The 10,468-nt window shown below is 38.9% G+C and overlaps 1 non-coding gene across 1 annotated transcript; it reads left to right on the top strand.

The window, feature by feature from the left end:
• Positions 1-10,093: 10,093 nt before the first annotated feature.
• LOC120367301 (U4 spliceosomal RNA) lies at positions 10,094-10,233 on the top strand. Its single transcript, XR_005581708.1, has one exon. It is a non-coding gene; the product is annotated as a U4 spliceosomal RNA (small nuclear RNA).
• Positions 10,234-10,468: the final 235 nt, after the last annotated feature.

Genomic DNA, 10,468 nt, shown 5'->3' with positions numbered 1-10,468 from the left:
TTCTATTCACTACTTCCACCAAAGTAATATTTTAAAGATTCATAAAACTTAGAAAGGGAAACATTAAGAAACTTGCCCAGTGTCACAAACTGCCAGGGGTGCAGGTGGCTGGGATTCAAATTCAGATTTGGTCAGCTTCAAAATGGCGATTCTTAGCCTTGAGTTATTCTTGCCATAAGTAATATAGCTTTGTTTTTCAAAAATTCAATCTCAATGCAATTTTCCCCTGGATTCTAATTACTCACTGAGTCATACGTCTGTCCTTCAAAATGCCAAGATTGCAGAGGAGGGCATTGTTTGCTCTTCCTCTCAAGAACATGTTCCAGTTCCAGAAAATTATCCACCTACTACAAAAATGCCCAGGAACGGAACATCTGCTGCCTACAGGGCACAAATAAGATGCATTGCTCAGCGACTCTGAGTCTGAGCTTGTTGTGAATTAAGCTGCCCAGTAGCCCATTGTAGAGGGGGCTTAGTGGTGTTCATTTATCCGTTTACTCACTGCTTACAGAGTTCCTGGGAACTATAAATGTTCATCCCCAGTTGTCAGTAATGTGCTCCTTAAGACATTTTTGCTTGCAAGAAACAGAAACCAACTTACACAAAGCTGAAAGGGAAATTTTATTATAGAAATACTGGATTGTTTCATAGGATTCAAAGAGAAAGATACATCTGAATTTTGGGCACAGAATGGCAACAGGGATGCAGCTTGGTGGTTTAGAGCAAATGGGCTGAAGTCAGGTAGTCTGGATTTGAATCTTTGCTCTCACACTTCCTAGTCCTTTGACCCTGGATAATTTGCTTAACCACTCAGTATAACTAAAAGTTATAATAACAGTGCTTCCTCATAGGTGGTTCTGTGCATTAAGCATTTAATGCATATAAAGAACTTATCCCAGCCTGCTATTCAGTAAGCACTCAATAACTAGTCCTTTGAATTCTTCTAACACTGAAGACTTTATTTTTAAAATTTTCAGTCTACATAGTTAAGAATGACCACTAAATCCTACTGATTTTATATATCCCTGGTCCAGCCACAGGGGACTAATTAACTTGACACTCTCTTGGTTCTAAATCCAGATTTCTAGAAAAGAGATAGTCTGTCTTAATGGAATGGGCACTCATTCTTGGTCCAATAAACTGAAACCAGTAAACAGGGGCCTGTTAACTAATATAGGCTGCCAGGAACCCAATGTTGTAATAACATGGGTGGAGAAAATGAGGCCAGGTAGTAGACTCACTGGCTAGACACACCAAGAACTGAACAATACACCAAAAATCCTCTTCTTTTTCTTTTCTTTCTTTCTTTTTTTTTTTTTTTTAAAGACAGGGTCTTGCTCTGTAGCTCAGGCTGGAGTGCAGTGGTGCAATCATGACTTACCTTGAACTCCTGGTCTCAAGTGATCCTCTCACCTCACCATTCTGAGTAGCTGGGATTACAGGTGTGTGCCACCATGCCCAGCTGTTTTTAAAAATATTTTTGTAGAGTTAGGGTCTCGCTATGTTATCCAGGTTGCTCTTGAACTGCTGGCCTCAAGCCGTCCCCCTACCTTTGCCTCCCAATGCACTGGGGTTCCAGGTGAGCCACCACACCTGGCCACAAAGCCTCTAAAGGTATTACTTTTTTGGTGGCATTCAGTAGGAAAATGGATAACTGAAAAAAAGTTATTTATTTTATCTCGGATGTCCAAAGAGTGTCTCTGTGATTTCCCATCTGTCTCCTTAAAACAAACAAGCAAACAAACAAGGTTCTTGGATTAAACATTTCATGACAGAGGCTGAAAATTGCCATGGAGATGATGGAGGAAATTACACACTTGTTCTTCTTTGCTTTTTCTTCACAGTCTGTGCATAAGAATGAACTGAGGTATTAGCCTTAGCTCTCTTTTCATGGTAAAGTGTTTTAAAATTTGCCACTGTGCTAGTAATAATAGCTTTTTCTACCTGTTAGTGTTAAAAATCTTTTTATTGTAATCAATTCAACTTTACTAAATAATCAGGTCATAGTTTCTTGTTGAGTAAGATACCTTACACTGTCTAAACTGAGGATATCTGAGATATCTGGATACTTTTATTCAAATCTGGTTTTTAAAAGGATGCCTATCTTTTTATAGTGTTCCAGCCTTCGTTATTAATTAACTAGTAGCAGGAAAATCAACTTAGACTTGCTTAAACAATAAGAGGGACTTACCAGCTTACTTAACTGAAAAGTTCAGTGGTTGGTCAGGCTTCAAGTATAGATTGATCCAGTGGCTCAACCATGTGACTAGAGGCCCAGTTTCTTTTTGTTGCTCCATATTGTTTTTCCCAGGATCAGTTTCACTTTAAGATTGACATCCATCATGGTCACACAAAGCTGGTGGCAGGAACAGGGGCTCCACTTTTGTTTTAGCAGAGAAGAGAAAGTATTATTCTCTTGATAGCTTCTATGGACCAAAGAGAACCCTCCTTTCCCAGAATGCCTCTAAAAAACCATTCACTCGGGCTGGGAGAAAGATACACCAGTTGACAATAGCCAGTTAGGACCTACCCTTAAATTCTCTGGAGGGTTCCACTTCAGCCAAACCTCACGACTACAAAATGTGATGTCCCGTTAAGAAGGCAGAAGAGGGCTGGGCACGGTGGCTCAAGCCTGTAATCCCAGCACTTTGGGAGGCCGAGGCGGGTGGATCATTAGGTCGAGAGATCGAGACCACCCTGGTCAACATGGTGAAACCTCGTCTCTACTAAAAATACAAAAAATTAGCTGGGCATGGCGGCGCATGCCTGTAATCCCAGCTACTCAGGAGGCTGAGGCAGGAGAATTGCTTGAACTCGGGAGGCAGAGGTTGCGGTGAGCCGAGATTGTGCCATTGCACTCCAGCCTGGGTAACAAGAGCGAAACTCCGTCTCAAAAAAAAAAAAAATAAATAAAAATAAAAAAAGGCAGAAGGGTAAAAGGCTGGAAGTCAGACAACAAATGTTCCCTCTAAAATGTTTCTTCTTCTGTTTCAAGGAACACTCTTTTTATGTTCTTCCCTAAATTTCGATGAAGTATAATCTCTTTGCCAATTTTTGATTAGTGTGGCTAGGTGTCTGATTTTAGTTAGAGAACAATCATCCTCCTGCTTTTAATAGACTGCCTTAGAAATAAATTAAGACAGTAGGCTCTAGCTTTTCTTATTGAAGACATTCATCAGAAAAATGAGATTAGTTTTGGTTTATCAAAGAAGAGCCTTTATGTATAATGAAATACTACCCAGACCTGTTAAAGTTTGAAGGGAATCATGCTGAGACATCCTGATTTTAGATTTATGAGAGTTCTGGCCTGACTCCCAAGCCTCGTTCCCATGATAGAGTCACGAATTATTTAGGCTTTGATGAGCATTGCCCTCATCTGTCAATAGGTTCATTTATGGTGATGCATGAATTACTTGAAATTATGTATAGGAGGAGTGTCTGCAGAAAAGGAATGTTGAAAGGCAAGCAAATAGTGGGATAGAGGAAAAAAATCAATTTGGATGAAATTTGGAGCCCAGCTATTTAAATGATGTGCTGTATGGCTTTCAATTGGTTTGAACAAATAAAGCAAATTTGAACATCTGGAAGACTGAGGTTGATTGCCAGAGGGAATCATGGATATGTCAAGATAATTGTTCCCTTTATACTACTTTTCCTTGGTGACCTAAATGCTTACCAGGATCTAACTTCTTTTCCTCTTGCCTATTGCCTATTTATCTTTTTTTTTTTTTAAGAGTCTCACTCTCTCACCCAGGCTGGAACGCAGTGATATGATCGTGGTTCACTGCAGCCTCAACCTCCCAGGCTCACGTGATCCTTCTACCCCAGCCTCTTGAGTAGCTGGGACCACAGGTGTGTGCACACCACCAGTCCTGGTTAATTTTTAATTTTTTTTTTTTTTAAGTAGAGACAGGGTCTCTCTATATTGCCTAGGCTGGTTTCAAACTCCTGGGCTGAAGAATCTCCCACCATGGCCTCTCAAAGTGCTGGGATTACAGGTGTTAACCACTGCACCTGGCCTTGCCTATTTATCTTGTAAAGGCTTTTGAGATGTTCCCAGTGTTAAATATTTGACTTAGGTCCATGGTATCCAGGGGAAGTCTAGTATCATTCCTTATCAGTTTCAATATTAAGATTATTATAGAAAGTCATTGATTGCCACTAATTTAGCAAACTAACAAGGAACATCATATTACCTTGTTCCAATATAGCCCTAAAAGCTTTATCTCATTTTTCTCATGTGAAAGCCAGAGGAAGAAAAAGAGTTAAGCTAATAATTAAAACAAGCCATTCTTCACATTACGCTGCCTTTAAGCATTTTGCTGTTATAGCTATCCTTGGTTGACTGTCCTTAAAACTGTGTATGATTTCTTATTAATTCAGATGAATATATAGAATTTGTTGATAATTGTCCATATATCATATATATATATTTCATATATGATAGTTAAGTGTACCTGTGTAATAAAGAAATAAATGGTTTTTAAAAATTGTTGTCTTACCATGTATGAAAAAACACCACTTTAAATTATCCTGATCTACTTTATAGTAAATTTTATTCTGGCAGTATTTTGGAATCATACAAGTAGAATTCAGACTGCAAACCCAGGCAGGTGAAGTCTAGTTTGTGTTACAAATTCTTCAGGGAGTTTTTTTTTTTTTCTCTGCTTTTGCCCAGAGCTGTTTTCTTCTGGTTTCTCTCGATACATTAGATTTATTTCTCCTTGCTCCTTGCATGGAGGGTATAGCTTGTTTGGGTTTCAGTGTCACATGGGAATATGAAATTAGCACCCCTCTGCGCCCCCAACCTTCTGGCCTGCACTCTGAACAGCTGTATGTGCCAAAGTTCAAGGTCTCTAATATCAGAAAAATGTTTCCCCTGGAACCACGATTTTCTGTTCTTGGCCTCTGGAGAATCCTTCTTTCGACTGTAACCCAGCAAAGCACTTAAACAGACATTTTTATGTTTCTAATCCAGCTTTTTACTGGTTTCATTCAGCTGTGTTGTTTATCTAGTGTCTGCTCTGCTGACATGAAAGTTCTGAATTGCTTTCTAAGATGATCTTTCAAAGATGTGTTTACAAATAATCTGACTCTTCGATTCGTGAGGTTATGCACCCAGTAATAGTTTCTAAATCTGCCTTAAATCTCTTTCACTTTTTATTTTATAAAAACTAGGTGACCTCCATAATTATCCTAAACCAGCATTGTTGAGGTTAATCTGGTTCAGCAATTCACTCTTCCGATTAAACAATTTGAGTGCATGTCCAGTGATGAGAGACTTGGTAAGAACTAAAATATAAGGCAAATCCCTTCTTTCTGTATATTTTTTTGAGAAAATATATACTATATTCATGCATTTATAGTGTTCTTACACAATCACTCTTAGAATGCTCTTATTATTATTATTATCATATTTTTTATTTACACAGAGTCTCCCTCTGTTGCCCAAGCTGAAGTGAAGTGGTGTGATCGTGGCTCATTGCAGCCTTGATCTCCTGGACTCAAGGGACCCTCTTGCCTCAGCCTCCCAAGTAGCTGGGACTATAGGTGTATGCCATCATGTCTGGCTAATTTTTGCAGATTTTTCATAGAGATGAAGTTTCGCTATGCTGCCTAGGCTCAAGCAATCATCCCACCTAGGTCTCCCAAAGTACTGTGATTATAGGTGTGAGCCATGACACCCAGCTGGAATGCTCTACGTTCTATATTGCCGGTCTGCATAGGTCTTAGTCTTTACTCACAGATCTTTAGCTCTTGAGGCTAAAGACTGCTTTAATTATTTCTGTGTCTTTTACCTCCAGCATCACAGCTGGGCTTTGCATCCAGGAAATGATTGAATAAAATAACTGGTTGCTTTAAAGTGTTTCTCTCTATTGTGTTTCGTGTATTCTTGACTACTTCCATGTTACTGTTCATTGGTTTTGGTCATAGCTGGAGCCAGAATTTCCATCCACTCAGCGAGCTATGCATTTCCATCGTCATAAGCATGAGAGAAAACTGATGGAAATAGTAAAAGACGCACCTATCTGGGTTGACTGTAACTTTTCCCTTTCTGCCAATAAAAGAATAAAATACTCTGTCTCGTCTGTTCTCTTCCTTACCAGGACCCCTGTTCAGGGATAAACAGTTACATACTGACAATATCACTTGGTGGACAGGGCAGTATTATGTCCCCTTCACTTTTGTGTTTAGTTGACAGCAATTAAAATGCTCTTGCAAGGCTGGATGCATTCTCATTCCTAGCATTTAGCTCAGAGCCTGGCTCATAGTAGTCGCTCACAATATAAAAGGAAAGAATCCACATTCACCCTTAGAGAAAACAAGAGAGAAGATTAGATTTAAAAGTCCCGGAAACTCCACTGAAAAATAGTAATCTCAACACAATTGCAGAAAACCATATTGAAAACAGGCATGCACCTTTGCTCTTCTCTTCAGTAGGGCCGTTATTAATAATAGTAGCAGTAATACTGACTAATTTTTTTCAATGCTTAAGATCCATGTGCTGTTCGGAGCAGTTGGCATATGTTCCAGGTTGGTTTCTTCAGAAGCAGATGGTGAAATGGAGTTTGGGGTGCAAGATGTTTATTAGGGAATAAGAAAGTGAAAGGAAGGAGGAGGAAGCAGGAACGGGCAGAGGAAGAAAAACTGTGACTCAGGCTCGAAAAATTCTCAGCCAACTTGCTGGGGAGTTGTGAACAGTGTACTGACGACCAGGAGGTCCTGTGTGAAACTGAAATGCCACACCCCTGCACTCTGCCTCACTCAGCTGCCCCAGGAAGGGCCTGACCTTAGGGGAGGGGCTCTTTGCAGCTGAGGCTAACTCAGAGAGAATTACCAGCTATAGCAGCAGCTGCCTGCCCTCCTGCAGCTGGTCAGCAAGTTCTTCCTTGAAGGGGATGTGGTCTGCCATATTTGCCATGGTGTAGACCTAATTGGCATAACAACTCTATGAGATGGACATTATTAATCTCTCCATTTTTCAGATGAAGAAATTGTGGCTTGGAAAGATTAGGTAAATTGTCCACGTAATGGAGATAGAATATATACATATATATATATTTTTCACACACACACAGCCATCGATTGTCATATATATGTCATATATATATATATATATATATATATATATATATTTATTTATATAAAATTGTCTGACTCCCAAGACTTGGGGACTCATTACACAAGATGAAGCCAAAAGACTGAATATCTGTCAGATTCTTAAAACCTCATATTGGAAGGGTATCATACTTCTCCTTACTGAAGTCAAATTCCAAGACAAACTCCTTACTGAAGTCAAATTCCAAGACAAACTTCTCGGTGAAGACGTCTTCTTATCCTAATACCATCTATCTTTTATAGCCTTTGCCCACAGAGGCACAAGATAGATAATTAAAGTCAAGGCCTGAAGGTGAGAAAAAGATGTTAAAAATAAATATGTCAAAATGAACTTTTAAGAGAGGGAATATGTGTCAGAAATTCCAACCAGAACGGCACATTTCCTAAAAGACGTATTTCTGCTTGTTCTCCATCATTCTCAAAACACTGAGCACCAATCCTGTGCCATTTGCTAGTCTGGGTGTTGACAATACCACGGAGAACAAAAGGAACAAAGCCCGTGCAAAACCCACAAGTGCTTTTGCACCAACCTGATATTATTAGAAGGCCAGATAAATACTGGATATATCATATGTACATGCCCTTTTTCTTCAAGTAGAATATATACTGAAGGAGAGAAGGTTTCCTTTACATTTCTCTGAATCCTCTTCTGCCGAAGAGTACTCACTAAACAAAAGCAACTCAGCATTCAGAATCTGGAACATAGGCTCTGTAACTTGTGAGTTCTTCTATGGTTGAGCTTAACACATTTTATCTCCATTTTTAGTTGCATATCTGTGCCCACCTTTTGTCAGTGAACTTTTCAGAATCTTACTCTGCTGTGTATCCCAGAGCCTAGCATAGTGAATGAAGAAACGAACGCTTTCTACTACATTTTTCAAGCTTCTTTGCCAAGGAGGTCAGTCATCATCGTACCAACTACATAGTGTGTAGCTTCTAGGAGATGCTTAATAAATAGTTACTGAAAGCAAGCTGCAGCCTGGTGCAGCCTGGGGAACAACTGTGATCGATCTACCATGCATGACTCACCCCACTGTGTGTTTGAGACAGATGAGGAACCCTGGGATCTAGTTTGGTTCTGTTCCCAAGTTTTTGGGTGACTGTGCATACCCTCTTAACTGCATCTCTGTTTCCTCATCCGTAAAATTATGTGCAGAAACTGAGGGCTGATATGTCAGAGCATCTGGAACCTGACCTTATTCTACCATTACTGGCACCTATAATCCTTGGGCAAATGCAGCTATTCTGACCCTCTGTTTCTTTATCTCTAAAGGGAGAAAAATAATAGTCCCAGCCTCCTGAGGCTGTTACTGGGAATAGGGCAAAACATTTAGGGAGGTGCTGAAAAACACAGGAATTTAGATAAATAATATTTTAATACCACATTTTAAAAATAACAAAATTAATGCAAAAAATAATGATGAAAATACTATCAACATTTTCAATAAAGACAGGATCAGTAACAGTGCTGTGCCAAGCTCTATTGGAAGCTGAGGCAAAAAGAATAAAGGATTAAACGAGATCGTGCTAAAGTACTTAGCCCAAAACCTTGCACATACTAAGTATATGAAAATTTTAACCGTATTGTTAAACAATCTCTGAGGTTTCTTATAGTTATCAAATTGCTTAGCTGCCAGTTGTCCCCATAATTGAGAGTCTTTAAAAAAAAATAGCAACTACTTAATGAATTTCATGCAAAAATTCTGTAGGGTTGGTGCTATGCCCACCATCCTTCTGTTAAAAAGTAGAATTAGTTCTAGAGAAATATAAAATAAGCCACACTCTAAACTTCTTTTATGGGCATTCAGGACACAATAAACAGAGGCATACTTCATTTTATTGCACTTCACAGACATGTTTTTTTACAAATTGAAGATTCGTGACAATCATGAGTTGAGCAAGTCTACTGAAACAATTTTTTTCCCAACAATTCATTTCTTATCTCTATGTTACATTTTGGTAATTCTTGCAATATTTTAAACTTTTTCATTGTTATATCTATGATGATAATCTATAATCAGGGATCCTTCATATTACTGTTGTAAGTGTTTTGCGGTGGCAAAATCATGCCCATATAAGGAAGTAAACTTAATTGGTAAATGGTGTATGTGTTTTGAAGCCTCCACTGACTGGCCATTCTCATCTTTCTCCTTCTCCTCAGCCCTATCTATTCCCTGAGACACAACAATATTGAAATCAGGCCAGTTAGTCACCCTGCAATAGCCTCTAATTGTTTAAGTAATATGAAAAGTGGCTTGTGTCTCACTTTAAATCAAAAGCTAGAAATTGTTAAGTTTAGTGAGGAAGGCATATTAAAAACCAAGATAGGCCAAAAGCTAGATCTCTTCTGCAAAACCGTTTTCCAAGTAGGGAATGCAAATAAAAAGTTCTAGAAGGAAATTAAAAGTGCTACTGCAGTGAATACACAAAGAATAAGAAAGCAAAACAGCCTTATTGCTGATAAGAAGATTTAAGTGGCCTGGATAGAAGATAAAACCAGCCACAACGTTCCCTTAAGCCAAAGCCTAATTCAGAGCAAGGCTCCAACTCTCTTTAATGCTATGAAGCCTGAGAGAGTTAAGAAAGCTGCAGAAGAAAAGTTAGAAGCTGGCAGAGTCTGGTTCATGAGGTTTAAGGACAGAAGCTGTTTCCATAGCATAAAAATGCAAGGTGAAGTAGCAAGTGCTGATGGAGAAGATGCAGCAAGTTATCCAGAAGATTTGGCTAAGATCATTGATGAAGGTGGCTACACTAAACACCAGATTTTCAGTATAGATGAAACAGCCTTCTATTGGAAGAAGATGTGGTCTAGGACTTTTCAAGCTAGAGAGGAGAAGTCCAGGCCAGGTTTCAAAACTTCAAAGGACAGACTAACTCTCTTATAAGTGGTTAATGCAGTTGGTGACTTTTAAATTGACACCAATGCTCATTGATCATTTCAATAACCATAGGCCCTTAAAAATTATGCTTAAATAGCTTTATGCAGTGGCAGTATCGTAGCCAATGAGGTTTATCCGAGGTGCGATTGTTGCTAATTGAAAATTTTCCCAATACCCCACCATGACAACTTGAAATATAGTCAGCATTGGCAATTTTTGACAGTCTCTACGGAGACTGAATTATATATATTAAAAAAATTATACTTAATTGACTGTGCCTTTGTCCTAGAAATGGAAAAAGAAAACCTTCATGACAGCACAATTGTAAATCAGCATGACTTACTGAACATTTGAAGCCCACTGTTGAGACCTACTACTCAGAAAAAAAGATTTTTTTTTTTTCAAAATGTTACTGCTCATTGACCATGCACCTGGTCGCCCAAGAGCTCTGACAAAGATGTACATAGAGA

The sequence above is a fragment of the Saimiri boliviensis genome, chromosome 8 (assembly GCF_048565385.1).
Source record: "Saimiri boliviensis isolate mSaiBol1 chromosome 8, mSaiBol1.pri, whole genome shotgun sequence".
Classification (NCBI taxonomy): Eukaryota; Metazoa; Chordata; class Mammalia; order Primates; family Cebidae; genus Saimiri; species Saimiri boliviensis.
Note: the sequence above shows the minus strand (reverse complement) of the source record. Positions and strands in the feature narration are given on the sequence as shown.